Below are 21,047 nucleotides of genomic sequence, written 5' to 3'. Positions count from 1 at the left end.
TGGGGGGTTTCCACTGTTTAGGCACATCAGGGGCTCTCCAAATGTAACATAGCGTCCGATCTGAATTTCAGCCAATTTTGCATTGAAAAGTCAAACGGCGCTCCTTCCCTTCTGAGCGCTGCCATGCGCCGAAACAGTGGATCCCCCCACATATCAGGTATCAGCGTACTCAGGACAAATTGCACAATAACTTCTGCACTCCAATTTCTCCTGTTACCCTTGGTAAAATAAAAAAAATTGGACCTGAAGTAATTTTTTTGTGAAAAAAAGTTAAATGTTCATTTTTTTTTAAAACATTCAAAAAATTCCTGTGAAGGACCTGAAGGGTTAATAAACTTCTTGAATGTGGTTTTGAGCACCTTGAGGGGTGCAGTTTTGAGAATGGTGTCACTTTTGGGTATTTTCTATCATATAGACCCCTCAAAGTGACTTCAAATGTGATGTGGTCCGTAAAAATAAAATGGTGTTGCAAAAATGAGAAATCGCTGGTCAATTTTTAACCCTTATAACTTCCTAGCAAAAAAAAATTTTGGTTCCAAAATTGTTCTGATGTAAAGTTAATGTGGCAAATGTTATTTATTAAGTTTTTTGTGTGCCATATCTTTGTGATTTGAGGGTATAAAAATTCAAAGTTGGAAAATTGCGAAATTTTCAAAATTTTCGCCAAATTTCTGTTTTTTTCACAAATAAACGCAAGTTATGTGAATGAAATTTTACCACTAACATGACGTACAATATGTTACGAGAAAACAGAATCAGTGGAATTGGCCCGTCATGAACGTGCAAACCACCCTTGGGGGTAAAGGGGTTAAGTGTATCCTATGAGAGCAAACACACTAGTTTACAAGGCCAAAAATGCTGGGCTTGACTACCACCTGACAAATGACGTTAAAAAAATATACAAAATATAGGAGGTAGGTATTGTTTGATATTTTGCCCATGATATGCAAGCTCACAATCTGCATCAAGAGTCCTAATACTTGCGAGTCCTAACTCTAAAATTAAAAGCAATGCCACAAAAAGAATTTAAATCCTCCAAAAATTCAACAATTAACAAAGCTGAAAAGGGCAGTAGAGTTTACCTCCCCAGCACCCTATACAAGCCGATTTTCTGCAGTTTATTACTAAGCAATCACCCCCTCCATGACTTGTTAGATTGTGAGTTGTCTCATCAGTATTTTGCACCTGCATTGCTGAAATCTTTACTACATGGGTTTGCTGTGTCCTGCATTAGTTCTGAGACCTGGGAAGGTATACAGTACACTGCTGACCCTTTTTGCTGTGTTACTTAAATAGATAGACATTTAGGATTAAATCAGTGTTAGTTTCAGACCACCCCTTTAAAGTAGACTTCTGTCCATTTCAAGATGGAATAAATGGAGAATTTCTACAGTATTTGCAGACATTCTGTGCAAAGCTTTACCCCAATTACTCATCAAGCAACTCTCTGTAAATGTAATGATCCATGGGTAATGTTGAGCAAACCAGATGTTCCATTGATAATTATGAATAATAAAACATCCAGTAAATGACTATAGCTATTTATATAACGTTTAATTAGATGCAAGCAATGAATTTATGATCATTACACCCATTGCATAAGACATTTATTTTGCATTTACTAAAGCACGACCCAATTTAAGGAACTATTGTTTCCTTGTTTCCTTGCACGATATGATTTAGAGATTATGCAGGAATGATCGGCCATTAGCATCAACTCAACCAGAGTGAAGAGCCTCCACGAGTCTGAGGATCTTTGGGTGAATCTTTACACCGATTCCGCAGAAATTAGTTTTGTTCAACAAAGAGAAGGAGATTACCAATATGGGGTTCTCCAATGTGTGCTTTATGTTTAGAGACTTGTCAGAGGAAAAGACAAACTTGTGACTCTATTAGAGGAAAAGGTGCAAAGTATTCAGGAGAATAGCTACACTGAAGCTCATCAAAGAAAATTAGGATTTCCTTGACAGAGCACAAGAATCTCTTCAGAATATTGCAAGAGAAGAACTTTTCAGTGTTCCTGCAGAAGCTAATGACAGAGTAAGAATAACTATTTAGAATTTTCAAAGAGAAGCACCTTTCAATGTACCTGCAGAAGAAGAGAAATGGAAGCATGTGACCCAAAGAAGCAGTCAGCACCCATAGCACTGAAAAACCGCTACCAGGCTCTTGCGCAGGAAAATTGTGACGATGTACATCAAAAAAGTGCTTTGCCCACAAAGAACACTCCAGTAAGAAATCAGAAGCCTCTTGAAGGGAGAAAATGAGGAGAGTGGTAGTTGTGGGGGATTCCCTACTGATGGTGTAACAAGGTAGCACGGGGTGGTACTCACGACCGAGTCTCTTAAAGCAACAGTCCAGAAGCACCCCAGCCCCTTGCACATGAAAAAGAGAGGTGGAGTCCCAATCCTGCAGCACAGTCAGTTACCTTCTTTCCACACTCACTGCAACCACTGAGGGTGATGATCCAGGAAGAACACGACAGGCACAGTTCTGATTCAAAAGGGAAAACTTTACTGTACATGAAATAATGTTTCCTTCTCTGTCCCTGCAGCTACTTGAGGCCAGTCAGTATCAGTGGCTCCCTCCCAAACTGGAGATCCACAACAGTCTTTCTTGTGATGGTCCCAGTGTCCATCTACACTGCCCGGCAGATTGAAGTAGGGGTCTGCGGCAGCTTTGCGCCGTCGTCCGGGGCACCTTCTGCTCCTAGCCATAGTAGCATCCCGCCACGGGTGGAGAGGACTCAAATACAATCAAACAAATAAGGCAGCACTTTGTAGCGATATAGCATGCAAACATGAAATTTGAAAATTGAATTGCATTACTGCACTAGAAATATGAAAAATTGAGAATGCTTAGCGCATAAATTGGCCAATTCAGGTATACATGGCAGTCACGTTAAGGTTTGCCAGGACCTAATGCCAATCCTCTCTTAGACAGTCTACATCTCTCTGGGAACCTAATATGTATCCTCCCTTGGACTAAAGTCTATATCTCTATGGAGGGGTAGGATCCTGTTGCAATTAAAATTGCCTGAGGCTAAGAGCGGAGTGCTCAGTCAGAAGGCTAATACAAATGTAAAAAACTAACCGTCACATCCAAACATAAATAAGGTCTGAACAGGTGCTTACCTAGAGTAGCCAACTCAAATACAATCAAAGAAATAAGGCAGCACTCTGTAGCGCTATAGCATGCAAACATGAAATATGAAAACTGTTTGATTGTACGGGCGGAGAGGACGGTGGGGCCACAGGAAGTGAAGGAGCAGAGGCCGAGGTGACAGGACGGCGGGGTGGGAACACTCTACTCACCGCCGGTGCATCCAGTGGCCATCTTCTGGCACGGCCGCTGATGTTGATGATCACGGCGGCAACAATTCCCCTCAGGGCAGCCTCCAGAGTATTCTGGACTCCTTCCTGTTCCTGTCGGGGCACCGCCAATCCTTCGAACTCCCCAGTATCCACTGGCTGCTTGTCCGGCCACCGGAACGGGTGCCATTCTTCCAGCTCCTCTGACCAACAGGCCTCGAAACGCAGGTCCATCCCCGCCTGGGCCACAGATCGCCTCCAGTCCTGGCAACTGATGCCGCTGCGGAAAGACATACTTCATCTCTGCATGATATCAGGTAATGGCGTCTCTCCTTCTGAGTTCCACTCATTTGAGAAAGGGGTCACTTTCTGTTGCTCCACCCGTTTCTCCAGATTCTGCTGTGGGGGCGGGAGCTCTCTCTTCATCCGCACCCATTTCGGGTGGGCATCCATCACAATGGGGTGCGGTCTTCCTTCCTTCCAAATCTCTTTCATGACACCCACAAAAGGTAGCACCCTTCTTCATTTTACAACTGGTTTCATCGATGGTGCCGTGAGCAACATTTTGGATTTCTTGACCATGGAGTGAATTACCTGCATGATGGAATTTTACTAGGGATGGATTGAATCTTACAAAAACAGGAAAACACATATTTGGTACACTCATCAGCAGAACTTTAAACTAGAGCAATACGGGATGGGAAATATACAGCCAGAAAAAAATATGCAGCTAATTAATTCTATTGAGAACTCTGATATTAGAAGTGGAAATAAAGAACAAAAACAATAAATTCTGAATGAAAATAGAGAAGAAAGAGAAACCAACTACAAGCTAAAATGTGTCTACACAAATGCATAGAGCATAGGAAACAAACAAGAAGAATTGGAACTGCTAACATAGAGAGCTATTATGTCACAGGAATTACTGAAACTTGGTGGGATGATACACATGATTGGAATACAAACCTTTAAGGCTACAACTTATTTATTAGAAGCATGATTAGCAAGAGGGGAGGAAGGGTTGCATTGTATGTTATTAAAATGTATATCTCCAGAGATTCAAGCTTCAGAGAATAGTAGCTCTTGAGAAACTGTTTGGGTAAGAATACAGGGAGAGTATAGCTCGGAGAGTCTCCCAATAAAGTAAAACTTAACTTTTATTCACTACTAGCTGAAGAGCCCAGTTTACACCAGTGCTCAATAATAAAAATTGGTTTGATCTCACCAATGGGAACGGACATGTATCCACAGCAGGTTCCTCCTTAAACCTTCTCTGGAGATCAAAGCCCAAGAAAGGGAGGGAGGGGAGGGGTAGGGGGTATGAAGTTTTTCCTTAACTCCTTGTCGTGCCCCTTGTGTTGCTCCTGTCCTAACAAGGACAGGCTCCAAGTGAACCCTGCAAGGGACAATCCACCATCCACAAGATATAGAATATACAGTGCTGTGCAAATTAATTGGGACAAAGCATTTTTTTAAGTAAAATCGTAAGTTGGTTACCAGTCAGTGATTCAAACCAGTTTTAACTGCTTTGAACAGTTAGTTTTCAGAGAGTCTAGTATTTCAGCTGATGTTGTTTTTGCATCCCGAACAATTTTCCTGGCAGTTATGGGCGAAATTTGTGTTGGGCTACCTGACGTGGTTTTGTTTTTACAGAACCCATGATTTTCTGTGTTCATCACCGTTTGAACGCTGCTGACTGGCATTATCAATTCCTTGGACATCTTTCTGTATCCCTTTCATTTTTTTCACAGTTCAACTACCTTCTCCCTTAGATCCGTTGACAATTCTTTTGCTTTCCCCATGACTCACAATCCAGAAACGTCAGTGGCTGGATGAAAGATGCAAGAGTCTGTCTGGATCTCAGAAACTCACTCAGCTTTTATGCACACACTGATTACAAGCAAACCGGTCACAGGTGAGGATGTTACCTTTAGTAGCCTTTCAATCCCATTTGTGTCAACATCAGTGTATGTTATCAGGCCAAATCACCAGGGTATGTGAACTTTTTATCAGGGTCATTTGGATGTTTTGGGTTGTCATTATGATTTATAAAGAGAAAACACAGTAGTTTGACAATAAATGACTTCACCCAACTACTAACCATGAGTGGAGAAAAATATTTGGTGTTATCATTCATATTCTCTATAAAAAGGCCAAGAAAGCAAAAATTCTGCCTTTGGTATATTTTTTTATGTCTTGGCGCTTTTACACATTAAAAACTATTTTGCAGAAAAAATAATTATTTTTGCATCGATTTATTCTGAGAGCTATAACTTCTTTATTTTTCAGCAGATGGAGCTGTATGGCGGCTTGTTTACTGTGGGACAAGATGGTGTTTTCAGCAGTGCCATTTTTACTTATATCCGTCTTTTTATCACGTTTTATTCCCCTTTTTGTTCAGCGGTATGATGATAAAGCATTGTTTTTTTACTTGTGTTTTATTTTTAATTTTTTATGGTGTTCACTAAAGTGTTATCAGGTGGGACAGTTTTATAGGTTGGGTCGTTCCGGACGAGGCGATACCAAATGTGTGTACTTTTATCATTTATGTTTTTTTTTCATAAAAACATTTATTCATGAGCACAAATATATATATTTTTATATTTTTACAATTTTTTTACAATTTTTTTTAAACTTTTTTACTTTGTCCCACTATGAGACTTGCATTTTTGGCAGACTGATCGCTTGTATAGCATAGCGATGCAGGAGTATCTCTATGCTATGCAAACTGTCAGCGCTGCACTGACAAAGTTGCTTCATCATGCTCTGAGCATGATCAAGCAACCTTGCTAGCTCTGGGGACCCAGATGTCATCATAACTACATCGGATCACCATGGCAACGATCAGGACTGGGTGTCAACGATCAGGACCGGGTGTCTCCGATCCAAGGGCAGTGGGGCTGTCTTACCTCTGCCTGCTCCTGAAATGCTGCAATCGAGTTCGATCACAGCATTTAGAGGGTTAAAGTGCTGTGAACGGCACGGGACCGCTCCTGGCACTGAGTGCCGGTTGTCAGCTGTCAGAATCAACTGACTCCTGGTGGCGATCGTGCACGCATAGTCTCTGTGAGCGCAAAATTGCCAGGACGTGTCCATACATCCCAGGTCAATAAGTACCATGTCACAGGGATGTATGGATATGTCCCGGGTGGTAACGGGCTTAAAATGTACAGTACATAATTTGTTGGCTAAACCCTTTAAGTTTGTTTCCATATGAAAATGTTCATTGTTATATTTGATGATAAGGAAAACTTTCCTCAATTGTAGACTTTTTTTTAAAGATATGTCAAGGTTGGCTGCCACTTTGTCCAAGCTTTTAAGTTTGGCCCTCTGTTTGACATCCCTTCTAGAGTTTAGTTTTTCTCCCATTTAGACTTGCTATTCTGTGAATTGAATTATCTACAGTATTTGCTGCTCCAGTATTTGAATATTACAGCTCATATACTGTATATATATATATAAGCTTTTGATTGCAACAAGATCCAGATTTACGACCACGCTATTGTGTTCATCATAAGGCCATGTTCACACGTTCAGTATTTGGTCAGCAGTTTACATCTATGTCTGTAAACCAAAACTCGGAGTGGGCGAGAAATCCAGAAGTGGTGACGTGTTTCTATTATACTTTCCTCTGATTGTTCCACTACTGGTTTTGGCTCAATGTCTCCATTGAGGAATACCACTTTTTTTAGCTCCAGATGGAAGCTTCTGACTGAGGAAGTAAAAGGATAAGACCCATAATGTGAATTTAGCTTTAGGCTGGTTTCGCACGTCATTTTTTTTCCTCATATCTGTAAAATTGTCTAGGATTTTTCAATGCACTTTGTCTGTGTGTCAGTTTTTATATCTTGGTTGCATCATTTTTGCTCGTATTAAAAGAAAAAATTTAGTTTTTCCAACCCATTAAACAGTAAAAATATGGTCAGCACATGGATGACATCCTCATGCTAACCATTTTTTTTCATAGGGGACATTAACTTACATTGGAGAGTTTGGTGCACAACACGGATCAAAGTCCAGGGTTTTTTTATGGATAATCCCTTTGCAAAAAAAAAAGACATAAGGCACATTGATTGTAATGGGTCTGTGATCTATCTATAAAAATAACGGTTAGCTAATGTACCAAAAACTGGTGTGTTGATTCTTTTTAATCTCTTTATTAGGGCTCATACTCACTTGCGAGAGACTCACACGATTCTCGTGCGAGTCTCTCGCATGAAAACCCGGCAATGCCACCGCCACTCGGACCAGAGCGTGTGGCTACATAGAAATACGTGCGAGTCTCTCGCAAATGTGTATGAGCCCTTAATGACCTTGTGGATCGGTTTGAGAGTGAAGTGTAAACTGACCTTGACATTACAATATTAGAAAACAATCTGGATAAGATGTCTGAATGGGCAAAAACTTGGCAAATGATATTAAATATTGATAAATGTAGAGTAATGCACAGGGCCGCGATCATGGCACTACTACCCTTACTGTTGTATGGGGCCCGGTGAGCAAAAGCAAAGAGGTTGCCCCCGACTTTTGCTCACCAGGGCACAGGGGCAGGGGTGTGTTGTCACATTTTGTCAATGAAGAGAGCTTTCCCGGAGCCATCAGCAGAATGGGAGTGCGTGCAGCTTGGAACTCCCTTCGCCTCTTCTATGATGGTGCCTTGAGCACTAATGTCATTGCACAGGCGTCAGCACATACGCACGCTGGACACCGGAAGTGGAGCTGCAGGGGATCGGATAAGAGGTAATATGACAACATGGCATTTACCGTATTTTTTGGGCTATAAGACTTACCGGACTACAAAAGATGCACTTAGGTTTTAGAGGAGAAAAATAGGGGAAAAAATTGAAGCAAAAATTATGGTCAATTCTGTACTAATATCCCCATCTTGGTATATATATGTCCCCAATCCAGGTATATATGGCCCCCTCATCATCATCCTGATATACATGGCCTCCTCATCACTATCCTGATATATATGGTCCCCTCATCCCTATTCTGGTAAACATGGTACCCTCATGCCCATTCTGGTAAACATGGTCCCCTCATCCCCATTCCGGTATACATGGTTCCCTCATCCCCATTTGGTATACAAGGTGCCCTCATCCCCATTCTGGTATACATGGTCCTCTCATCCCCATCCTGGTATGCATGGCCTCCATCCCCATCCTGGTATACATGCCCTATCCCCATCCTGGTAGTAATGGCCCCCATCAAAAAATTAAAGTAAAAACATCTACCATTCTAGTTACCTTCCCCCTGCTCTCTCCCAGCATCCTGTTCTGATATGCCAGCAGCTGATTTATGCTTGTAAGCTGCACATGGCAGTGACATCATGCTTTGTTTACAAGCATAGGACAGCTGCCGGAATACTCACTGTTCCCCACGCCCGGGACTATGGGTGTGTGTATCAGTGAATATTCACTTCCCTTTAATAGCAGACACACTGATAGGCCACAGCTGCCGGCTTTCAGCAGCGGCTGGGTGATCACATGTGCCCGCTACTAAAAAGAATGAATATTCACTGCTCTTTTTCCCACTTCTCGGCACCAGCTTCAGTGCATAGAGGTGGTATGGATTATTGGAGTGGGGACAGTGAATAGTAATTTCTCTCTAACAGTGGGCCCGGGGGTTACCCACAGAAGCCAGCTCCTGCCTCTTCTGACCCGATCGTCCGTCGCTGCAGCTCCCTCTCCAAATTTTTGGAGGAATTAAGTGTATCTTATTGTATGAAAAATATCTTAATTATGCCAGACAAATATTTTCAGTGGGCAAGGAGACATAAACTAGTTCATATAAGTCTGAACATATAAGTCTCTTGAATTGATGTTTGCGAATTGTTGAATAATTGCTGTTTATCCATTATATCAGCTCCTACAGTTTATTGTGTTGCCATCTTTGGAGGACAGGGATGCAGGGTCATTGAATGATTGATGTTTGCTAATATGTTGATTAACCATTGTATAAGTCTATGTATCGTATATACTTGTGTTTAAGCCGACCCGAATATAAGCTGAAGCGCCCAATTTTGCCACGAAAATCTGGGAAAACTTATTGACTTATTGATTGGCAGCTGGTCACCTAGTCAAGAGCCACATGGTCCACAACAGATCCAAAATTAACCTTCAAGACATGCCCGCTCCATGTATAAAGAAGGCTGCATGAGCCCTTACCACCTGCGACAAACTCACTTGGATCTTAGATCATAGGAGGATATGCTGGGTATGCATTGTTCCCTCATCTTGATTCAGTGCCAGCAGCTCCTGCGGCCAGGCGATCTCTTGTCCCCTCTCATTTGGGGAATGAATATTCACCTCTTTCCATGTCTATGGGAGTGGAGAGAGGTGAATATTCATTACTTTAATGAGTGGGCACCCATGATAGCCTGACTGCTGCTGGAAGCTGGCAACTGTGGCGATAACTGTGCGCGCTATAAGGGAAATGAATATTCATTGCCAGTGCTCCTGCCTCCTGTGACCCACTGCTCCGCCACTTCCCCTTCCTCGCCATCTTCTGTCACAATGACTCATGTATAAACTGAGGGAGCTTGCTATCTTCAGAACAAACTACCAGGTAAAGCTACAGAGAAAACTCCATTTGAGCAATGGAACAGCAGAAAGCCAAAACTACATCATATAAGAATATTCGGAAGTAAAGCGCTTGTACACGTTCCCAAAGAAAGGCGAACTAAGTGGGAATTGTTGTGAGTTCATTTTCCCCTTCGTCACTGAGGTCTGGTGAACTCCCTATTCTGGTAAAGGAAGGTAATGAGCCTGATTATCAGGCACCTGAGCCTAATGATGATGACTGGCTGAGTGGAGTCACGGACTGGATATAAGGCTGCCGACGCCCTTCTGCCCTGCGGGTGATTTCTCTGTGGACTTCTAGGAGACCAGTCTGATTCCTGCTCCTCTAAAGCTAAGTTTTCTGCTTTGCCTGTTAGCATTTGTGTTTTGTTTTTGTTTGCCTTGCTTTTCTGGATTCTGCCATTCCCTGCTGGAGTGAGCTGAATCTCCTTTTGCCTGTTGCTCTGTCTTCAGAATATTCCTAAGTACTGACATAGCCTTTTTGAAGCCTAGCGTCTTCAGGGCCTTTTTCACTGTCAGTCTGTTGGCTCTTATTTTCATAGGGTTTTTCACAGATTGCAGACAGCAGCCTTCCTGTCCTTTCCTATCTAGTTATCTTGGGCCCCGTCTTTGCTCAGTCTATCTTTCTGTCTGTGTTAGTGTTCTTTCTTCTTGCTTCACCGTCATTCTATGTTGGGGGCTGCCTTTTGCTTTGGGGTCTGCTCTGGGGCAGTTTAGATTTCCCTTTCTGTCTTTAGGCTATATAGTCCTCCGGCTGTGATCGAGGGGTCTAGGGCATCGTAGGAACCCCCCACGGCTTCTGCTAGTTGTGTTGATAGGTTCAGGGGTCTGCAATCCGATAGCTGCCAACTTCTCTGGTTTTCTGGACTTAGCTAGCATTTCTGTTTTTGCCTCCTATGGTGACTCATTCATAACAGGGAATCTCACGCTAAGGAAGGGATCCTGGTAGGCTACAGTGAAACCCAGAAAGGTTATAGGATTCTACACCCAGAAACAATCAAGGTCACAATAAGTAGAGATGTAGTGATTGATGAGAACTTTGTGTCCCCCAAGTTTTGTGACATCACGCCAGTAGTCCAGCTGAAGTCACAATTACAAGACAATAACAAGGAAGATGTAGAGGTCTGGCTGGATTCTTCAACCACTGAAGGAACAACAGAAAAATCAGGTGAATCTGAAATCAGGAGATCTTCAAGATCTAACAGAGGCGTACCAGCTAAACGTCTATCCTACATAGTCAAGACACTACCTGAATCAGAGCCGCAGTCATGGGATGAAATGCAAGAACTACCTGTCCATGAAAGAACAAAGTGGATCAATGCTGCTAATGAGGAAATCAAATCACTTCATCAACTTCAAACTTGGAAACTCACCAAGCTGCCACAGGGCAAAAAGGCAATCAAGTGCAAGTGGGTCTTCAAAACCAAATATGACTCTGAAGGTAAAGTCCACAGATTTAAAGCAAGGTTGGTGGCAAAAGGATATTCTCAAAAGTATGACAAAGCCATTGCCACGAGCCAGGTTCCAAGAATTGAGGACCACACTGGGACTAAGAGGATAAGTAGTTGTTGAGTGGGGGTGTTGGAAAAATGCATATTGATCTGTATGTATTGCAACAACTACTACTGTACTGTTTTATATATTGTGCATATTGTGAGATTGTTAACAAAGTTCAGTGACAAAAAAAAAAAACAGACAGGATGCCCCTCCTTCTCTTCCCTTCTTGTTGTTGTAATGCTCCCATGCTGCAAGCCACAGCAGATACCAGACTGATCACATCTCATGCTGTAAGCTGTTCAACCTGAATATGAATAAATCTACATTCTGTGTTGCTGACTCTGGATGTTACGCTGATTAATCCGCTGCTAACAATTTGTTAACAGACTCCAGGAGTGGATCCAAAACACAGACGAGGTGAAAGTGATTCAGTTATTTTTTTCTCTGTGTTTGCTCCTGCCTGTTTTTTAGCTTTCAAATATTGATGTAAAATACTGCCCCAAATACTCACTGTGTGAATGAGGTGAGGAAGCTGCTTGTAATCCTGCTGTAATATACCGTATATACTCGAATATATGCCGAGATTTTCAGCCCATTTTTTGGGGCTGAAAGTCCCCCTCTCGGCTTATATTCGAGTCATATACACCAGGGGGTCGGAGGGGGGCAGGGATGTCAGATCATACTTACCCGTCCTGACGCTGTCTCTTCAGCCCCCAGCTTCTCTGCGATCTCCCTTCCTTCAGCGGTCACGTGGTACCGCTCATAAAAACTCATGAATATGCGCATATTCATGAGTTTTAATGAGCGGTACCACGTGACCGCTGAAGGCAGGAAGGGAGATCGTGGAGAAGCTGGGGGCTGAAGAGACAGCGCCAGGATGGGTAAGCATAGCGATACTCACCTGTCCTGCGTCCATGGCTGCTTGCTGCTGTCTGGCACGTCATCTGTCAGTGACGGTCAGACAGCAGAGGGCACGGTGACGTGGTTAGTGTGCGCCGTGCCCCCTGCAGTCTGAACGTCACTGACAGATGACGTGCCAGACAGCAGCAAGCAGCCATGGACGCAGGACAGGTGAATATCTCAGGTGCCAGCAGTGACACTGGCACCTGGCCCCAGCGACGGAGAGGTACGTCATTTTTTTCATTTTTAAATGCAGCAGCGGCGGCAGCAGCACATGGGGCCATAATCTATGGAGCATCTTATGAGGGCAGCACATAGGGGCATAATCTATGGAGCTTCTTATGGGGGCAGCATATGGGGGAATAATCTCTGGAGCTTCTTATGGGGGCAGCATCAGCATATGGGGAAATAATCTATAGAGCTTATTATGGGGCAGAATATGGGGGCATAATCTATGGAGCATCTTATGGGGGCAGCATATGGGGGAATAATCTATGGAGCATCTTTCCACCCTAGGCTTATACTCGAGTCAATAAGTTTTCCCAGTTTTTTGTGGCAAAATTAGGGGGGTCGGCTTATACTCGAGTATATACGGTAAGTCCTTATTCCAATGATGAGTGTACATTCATAATATTCAGCAGAGCAGGAGCAACACCTGGGGCAAAACTGTGGCCGGCAGATGTCCAGCCCTATGACACAGTGACATGTGATAGACCCCGACTCCCAAACAAAATGAATCTGACAGATGCACACAAAATAAATACACAAAGCATTGTAATTAGGTGTCAAACATTCTCAATTTTATTTCAATTCATGACACCAAAAATGGCACAACCCCCGTCTCATGAAGAGTCACCCTCCAGCACTCAGGAGAGGAAAACCCCCTGTGGAGGAAACCTCTAGGGAACCAAAGCTGGAGGATCGCCCTTCCCTTGGGCTTAAAGAGTTAGTGCCGATATAGCAGATGTAACTGCAGAATTTTACTAATTTTATAGAGAATGACATAACAAATATAGACTACTAGATTATGGCCCGATGCTATCGCATCGGGAGGATGCGATAGCATCACACCTCTTGCCATGTTAACCCTCAACACACACACTCCTCTCACCTTTCACCATCTCCACTCACTCTTTCACTCCACATATGACCCCTTCTCTCACTCCGTCTCTCATACTCATGCCGTCATCGCCACTGCTCCACGATCCCCGACATCTTCTTCCGCCGGCGCCATCCTGGATCCAGACGTTGTCCACGCCGGCGACATGTTCTTGTGGCGACGCCATCTTGAGTATCGTGGGATTTCGCTGATCCAAAATAGCGTCGCCGCAGGAACATGTCGCCGGCGTGGATGTCGTTGGGATCCAAAATGGCGTCGGCGAAATCTCGCAAGATTTCGCCGACGCCATTTTAGATCCAGACGTCCTCCACGCCGGCGACATGTTCTTGCGGCGACGCCATCTTGACTATCGCGGGATTTCGCCGATCCAAAATGGCGTCGCCGCAAGAACATGTCGCCAGCGTGGAGGACGTCTGGATCCAGGATGGCGCCGGCGGAAGAAGATGACGGGGATCGTGGATCAGCGGCGATGACGGCGTGAGTATGAGAGACGGAGTGAGAGAAAGGGTCGTATGTGGAGTGAAAGAGTGAGTGGACGTGAGTGGAGATGGTGAAAGGTGAGAGGAGTGTGTGTGTTGAGGAGGAGTGGTGTGTTGAGGGTTAACATGGAAAGAGGTGTGCGGTGACATCACCGGTTACAACTGGACGGAAGTTGTTACAACCGGAAGCTGCTTAGGGCATTTATTATTATAGATAAATGTGATAACTAGATGTGGGAGAGATCTGGCTGCGATATCGGTCACCACATTGGTTCCTAGACCCAATTTAGTTGATCTGAGTGCCCAGATGGATGAACCATTTCTTCCTTACAGATCCAGGTCCAACTCTCAAAATTTTTTTGGTTACTGGGATTGTTCATAATGAATAATCCCAAATAGGAGAAATACCGGCTCCCCCCTTCCTCCACCCCAATTTATCACCCATTAAAGTCATAGGTGCTTCCATAAACTCCAAAAGGAGAGCAGCTCTTTGTAGAGGGTAATAGAAGGGGATCCTGCGCTGGGGACCCCCCTCTGCTACATTCCCATGCCCTGGGCTGTCTAAAGCAGACAACCCCTTTCCCTGCTAGAACCTCCAAATTTGACTAAGTTCGTCACATTACGTGGGTTGGTCAAGCTCAACGTTCTCAGGCGCATCAGTAATGGCGCTGATCGTGGCAGCGCGCCCTTCTATTATGGAATCTTCTTTATTACACGTGTTTATGACCTCATAACAGTTGTCATGGTTACTACAGGGGCAATTACTGATGCAGGACCCAAGTATTAACCCTTTCATAAATGGTAATTCACACCATTATAGAGTCAACTAACTGCGCTTGTCACCAAGTGTAGAAAAATATATATATATATCTTCTTGCACGGTTGAGAATCAAAAAGTAAAAGCAATGTTGAGGATAAAATAAATCTTGTTTTTAATTGTTCATTCAAAAAGTGATTACAAAAATGAAGAAAAGTAAGTTCATGACATGCAATAATTATTTGAAGAGAAAACGAGCATTGTTCTTACATATAGTCTTGAGCAGTTGTGTTGTCCGGGTGTTCGAGAGTCTCAAGGGATATGAGATCTCCTGAACAAGAGTTAGGCCGGCTTTATATACTATTCTGACCTATAAACTACAACCACATATGGTGGCTTGCCACTATGTTCATAACTTCTTCCATATTAAGTGAACCCTAGTTATTTTAACAATATGCATACAGTTATTTATGCATTACCTTAGTCTGAGATATTTAAGCCTAAAGTCTGAGATCTTTAGAACCATTCATTATCTCTAAATAGTCACATTTTGACAGCTTTGACTATTTTGACCTATACATTTGACAAGAGAGACAGCTGTGTGAGCCAAGGCACTCAGAATAAGTCAGTCACTTCTCTAAAGTAAGCAAAGCCTGTTAGCTAGATTCTGTATGAGAGAATTAATCCATATATTTTTTATTATAGAAATACTGATATTTTACAGTCCCCCCTGATTATGATTTGAGACATATCATAATCAATCCTAACTCATTCTCTCACCATTCGTATCACATTCATTCTTTATTCTGAAAACCTTGTATCAACATCTGCCCTGAATGTCATCTGAATTTTCAAACCTATTGTAAAAACAAAAATTAGATCAGAGAGTTATATTTTTTTCGTTTTAACATCTCTCTTAAAATATCATCTTCCTTTTTCATTTCTATCTTTATATTCTTATAAATTCTCCTAATTTTACACATAATAATTATTTGATATATTATACACAGCAAAACTATGATAAATAGAATAACAATCGGATTAGACAATACATTTCCTGCTGCCATTTTCGCTGAAGACTGTGACCAACTAGTTACAGATTTTCCTAAATTTCTCCACCAAGATGAGCCTGACATACTCGTCCATTCATGTTCAATATCATTTAGATTACCTTGTTCATGTCTAAATACAATTTCAGCTTCTTTTAATTGTTTTGTCAGCAGATTCAATAAACCCTTGTCTTTCTTTATTTCATTTGTCCACAAATCCCAAGGAAATTTATTAACTTGTGACAAATTGAACTGGATCGGAAGGATTTTCAGACGTCTTGAGCCTATTGACGTAATATTAATACTTCCTTCCTTCTTTGTGAGAGTTTTAACATTTCCCTCAATACAATATAAACCCATTGTCAGATTTTCGACATGTACACAAGATGAGAAGAATGCAGAAACTGCTTCTTTTCCTGACATGACTTGGAAACAAGTTTTGTTAGCACTTACTGGTGTCACCAAGTCATGTATCATGTGGACATTCTCAACTCTGGCATGACAAGAAGTATGATTATGGAAACATGAATGATAAATGACTTTATCCTGTCCAGGTAGACACATTACCTTGGAAACAGAATTTAAGCATGACGAAATGTCTAATTGTTCAGTGTTGATACCATCAAATGCAAAATCTGTGTACTGTAATTGATAATATAACAATTGTGTAGGGCTGACAGGAATTCCCAGAACACCTATAGGAACCAGGGTTTCTTCTCTTCCTGACACTGGAATCAGTGATGTTCCTACACAAATGTTCTGTTCACATCCTAACCACTTATTTACCCACAAATCTGTATGGTTTAACGCAAAGTTATATTCTATGGGCAAATTTCTTATTAGCCCTAAAGGGGTAATTCCACTTTGTAAGGCTTGTGCAATCATTTTCAGATTGGTGGAATATTCAATCTGAATTTCTAGACATGTTTTGGCCACTTGAGATTCCTGTTCACTTTCCATTAAAGCTAAAGTAGCATCTTGAAGATGTGATACAGAAGATCCCAATACAGTAGCAGTGTTCAAAACCATCTTTTCAAGGACTTGATTCAAACTTTTCTGAATCTTTACCCCTTTTCCTCCAATATACCCAATATTTTCCAGATCTGATTTAAGTGTATGAATGTCCATAGTGTTAATTAAACTTCCTACTGTTCCTAATCCCCCCAAAATACCTTCTAACACTCCCCTCTTACTTCTAACCTGTGTTGAAGTTCTTTTCCCAAACCATTGTTCTATTCCCATCTCCATGTTAGTGAGATGTGGTTGACACTGGGGATATCTAGAAGAGATTTTCCAGTTAGACATGTTAAAGGTCCATACCATGGTCAGAAACACTCCATCTCGTAACAGAGGTTTAGTTTGGAACTGATTGATCTGAAAAGGAGTAGATGGTTGAAATCTTGTCTGTGTGCATACATTATCTACTGCTGACCATATATTTACCTTTACATCTCTACATTGTTTGTAGTTATATTTCGTTAAAATGCAACATTGGTAAAGTCCAGAATCCTTAGGAGATGGATTATCTACAGAAAAAATAAAATCCTTATTTAACCATCTCACGTTACCGGATTGACCTCTGTGTATAACATTTGTTGGACCATTTGAAAAACTTCCCAAAAATGATTTATCTTTGGTCCATATTAACAAAGATTCTGAAGGTAGCTCTAACCTCGTGCTGCATTTTAGTAATAAAGGAGACATATTTTCTTGACTATATACTGCTTGTGGTGTAACCCTTACTTCTGGAGCTATAGTATTTGAAACTGTAAAAACTACAGATACCTGTACTTGTACTGGTTCTCTGGTTATCTGAAAATTCCATGTTTTTACCCAATCCTCGTCTCCTTCTGTAATAGAAAGAAATGAAGGATCTAAAACTTTCCCAAAAAGTTGTGTCCTTAACCAAGCATCTGTTTTGGATGTTTCAACTTTCCCTTTTGCGATCATATCATTTGTAATATCTCCTGACCACACAGCTCTCTCTTCACCTCTTATCTCTATATTCCAGAATAACACATCTGTAGGACTACATTCCCATGTGCCTGTCTTATTATTGTGTATATAATCTCCTTGTAACTGTGTGAACTTCGTCTTAGGTCCTGTGGCTGCATGTAATATTATGTCAGTGTCATGTATGAAGTGTAGCTCAATACAGCATTTTGCACCAAAACCCATGCAAATGTTTCCAGTAATATCTACTGAATCGTCCGGTATGTCCTCATCTATTAAGCTTTGTAGATTCGTTCCTCTTGGTTTCCTTGGATGTAAAGTTCCTTTGAAAAGTTCCTTCACTTCACTAGTATTTGTTCCATGGTGTGAAATATCTTCAGCGTAGATCACAGTTGAAACAGTACAAAACAGCAGAAATGTGATTCCCATCAGATAGTAGCTTTTTCTGGGAAATGTCTTTTTCTCCTGAAGGATTGGTGTTGAATCCCTTCCGTCAAGGACGTGGAGTTTCATATTCCAGTTCTTATTGGAATCCATTTCTTCCTAAAAGAAATGCAGTATCATTATTTTGCAATATACAGTTTGCATTGATCAACATGTACCCACAATTTTTGTTGTCTGCGGGTATTTTTAACCACCTTAGATGCTCGTTGCACAAGAATCATCACTTGTCCCATGGTTTCGATAATTTCAAAGGGACCTTCCCAATTACTTTCCCAAGGTCCATTCTTCCTGAAAGTTTGAATCATCACTAGAGCCCCTTTCTTGAATTTGGATACATATGGTGGCTCCATTCTCTGCATTCTTGATGCAGCATGTGGAAGAATCGTTTTCAAATTTTCCTGCAACAATTGCAACCATTTGGACCTTGCAACAGCATCTTTTTGTGGTGTAGACAAAAATGGTTCATGAGGAAAAATCAATGGCATTTTTCTTCCTGTCATCAGTTCAAAAGGAGTAAACTGAGTTGTGGCAGAGGTTGTTCCTCTTACACTCAACAGTACAAAAGGTACTGCATCAACCCAAGTATTGCCTTTGTCCAATAACATCTTGGCAATTCTGGATTTTATTGTTCTATTCATCCTTTCCACAATACCAGCAGACTGTGGATGGTAGGGTACATGAAACTGCTGTCGTACCCCTAGAATAGCACAAACGGCTTGCATGATTTTTCCTGTAAAGTGACTTCCTCGATCAGAGGTGATCATTCTTGGGATCCCCCAAGTACAAAAGACATGATTAACTAATGCTCTAGCTGTAGACAAAGCATCATCTTTCCTAACAGGTAAAATTTCAACCCACTTAGAAAAAACATCTACCACAACCAATGCATACCTGAGACCATTTTTACCTGATGGTAACGGTCCAATGTAGTCGATTTGTAACGTAGACCATGGACCATCTGCAGGTGCGATTCGGAGTAGTGGCGGTTTCTGTCCTTTTGGTCTTGAATTAATTTGGGCACAAATGAGACATGATTGAACAACACTTTGCACTGTCTCTTCCATCTTTTCCCAGTAAAATTTCTCTCTGAGAATGCCTAACAATTTTTGTTGGCCCAAATGACCCAAACTTTCATGATTGTATTTTGTGAACTCAACCTGTAGATGTCTTGGGACAACAGGACACAACTCCCCGTTTAAGTCATGACACAAAACCCCGTTTTCACAAACAAAGGGAGGTTTTGGATCAACCCGGGAAGCAACAAGAGATGAGTCTTTTTCTTGTTCTTCCGCAAAAGAAGGGATATGCGTGTCTGTTCTTTGAACTGCTGAAACCTCGAGAGGTTCAGGTTCAAACACCTCTTCTCCTGTCAGGGCTGCCTCTTTGGCTAGCATATCTGCGGTTGCATTTCCAACAGATAATTCATCATCAGATTTTTTATGGGCCGGAACCTTGACAATAGCAAAACCATTAGGGTTTTTTGATGCTATCCTGAAAATTGTCTTCAGTGTGTCACTGTGAACAAGAGTCTTATTAGATGAATCTACATAACCTCTTTTTTCCCAAACTGACAAGTAATCTGTCAGTGATCTTACAACATAAGAGCTATCACTGTAGATCACAATGGGACACTGATCATCTGCTTCATTCAGCTGTAGTACCATTTTTACTGCTTCTAACTCTGCTCTTTGAGCTGAAAAATGACTCGGTAATTTGTGCTTCACAACCTGTCCTCTTTTGGGATAAAAAATGGCATATCCTGAATAATAGTGCCCATCTGAATAGAATCTGGAACCATCTACAAAAATTGGTTCGTCTGTTACCTCTGCTTTCCGTCTGAAAAGTGATGGACTTGGATCCTGAAAAGACTGTAAACAATCATGAGTTTGTCCTTCATATTGCATCAGCTGAGGAAGAACATATTTGGCCTTGTAATCTACCTCAATTTGTTTGGGAGACAATGACAATAACCAATGAGCAAATCTCTGATGTGACACACCTGGGATATTATTCTCAAAGAGAAGTTTTAGTGTAGAGTGAGGAGTTTGCAAAATGATTTTGTTGAACCCGACAATATGTTCGGTTGCTTTGACTGCAAAGTACACACCTACCAAGTGTCTTGCACAGGTCTCAAAACCTTTTTCAACAGGTGAGAGAAGTTTTGAAAAATAGCCCAAAATTCTCCACTCTTCTCCCTGTAATTGCAGTAACACAGCAGAAACAGAAATCTCCGATGTGTGCACTTGCAAAGCAAATGGAGCCGAAGGATCTACTGTGGACAAAGCAGGTGCATTTTGTAAATTCATTTTCAATTGTTCAAATGAGGTTTGCTGTTCATCACACCAAGGACCAAAGTAATCACTGTTTTCACCTTTCAAAAGATCATATAAAGGTCTGGCCTTATCTGCAAAATTCTCAATGAAATCCCTTGAATAATTCATAAGACCTAAAAAATGTCTCAATGCCTTGTGTGATGTCGGAATTGGTAGGGAAGCAATTGCCTCAATTCTTTCCTGCACTGGCTGCCTTTTTCCTGGACTCAACAGCACCCCTAAAAATCTGACCTCAGTCTGCATTAATTTGACCTTTTTGGTGTTCAATTTCAACCCTGCATCATGCAGCAACTCAAACAATTCTGTCAGAAGAGAAACATGTGTCTCTTTATCCTCTGTAGACAATAAAATATCATCCACATATTGCAGAATGCAATCAGGCCTCGAAAATCTGGATAATACCTTTGCCAATGCCTGATGAAAAACACTAGGTGACAAATGTGCTCCTTGAGGTAACCTGCAAAACAGATATTGCTCGTCCAAGAAAGTAAATGCAAACTTATACTGACAACTCTTTTCAAGAGGTATACTGAAAAAACCATTGCTAATGTCCAGTACAGAGAAGTATTTGGCCTTTGCATTTAACCTTGCCATCATGTCATGAGTATCTGCCACAATTG

General features: G+C 41.7%; 1 long non-coding RNA gene across 2 annotated transcripts in view; it reads left to right on the top strand.

The window, feature by feature from the left end:
• LOC141080449 (uncharacterized) overlaps window positions 1-21,047 on the top strand; it is a 130,311-nt gene that overhangs the window by 104,387 nt on the left and 4,877 nt on the right. The window contains exon 1 of one of the 2 annotated variants that reach the window (XR_012228909.1): window positions 5,070-5,226. The exons of the other annotated variant lie outside the window; for it this stretch is intronic. This is a non-coding gene — a long non-coding RNA (uncharacterized lncRNA). Of the gene's footprint in view, window positions 1-5,069; window positions 5,227-21,047 lie in introns of those variants that run through there. 2 annotated transcript variants of the gene reach the window in all.

This window comes from Dendrobates tinctorius, unplaced genomic scaffold, assembly GCF_039654945.1.
Source record: "Dendrobates tinctorius isolate UK_male_01 unplaced genomic scaffold, ASM3965494v1 ptg000016l, whole genome shotgun sequence".
NCBI lineage: Eukaryota > Metazoa > Chordata > Amphibia > Anura > Dendrobatidae > Dendrobates > Dendrobates tinctorius.
Note: the sequence above shows the minus strand (reverse complement) of the source record. Positions and strands in the feature narration are given on the sequence as shown.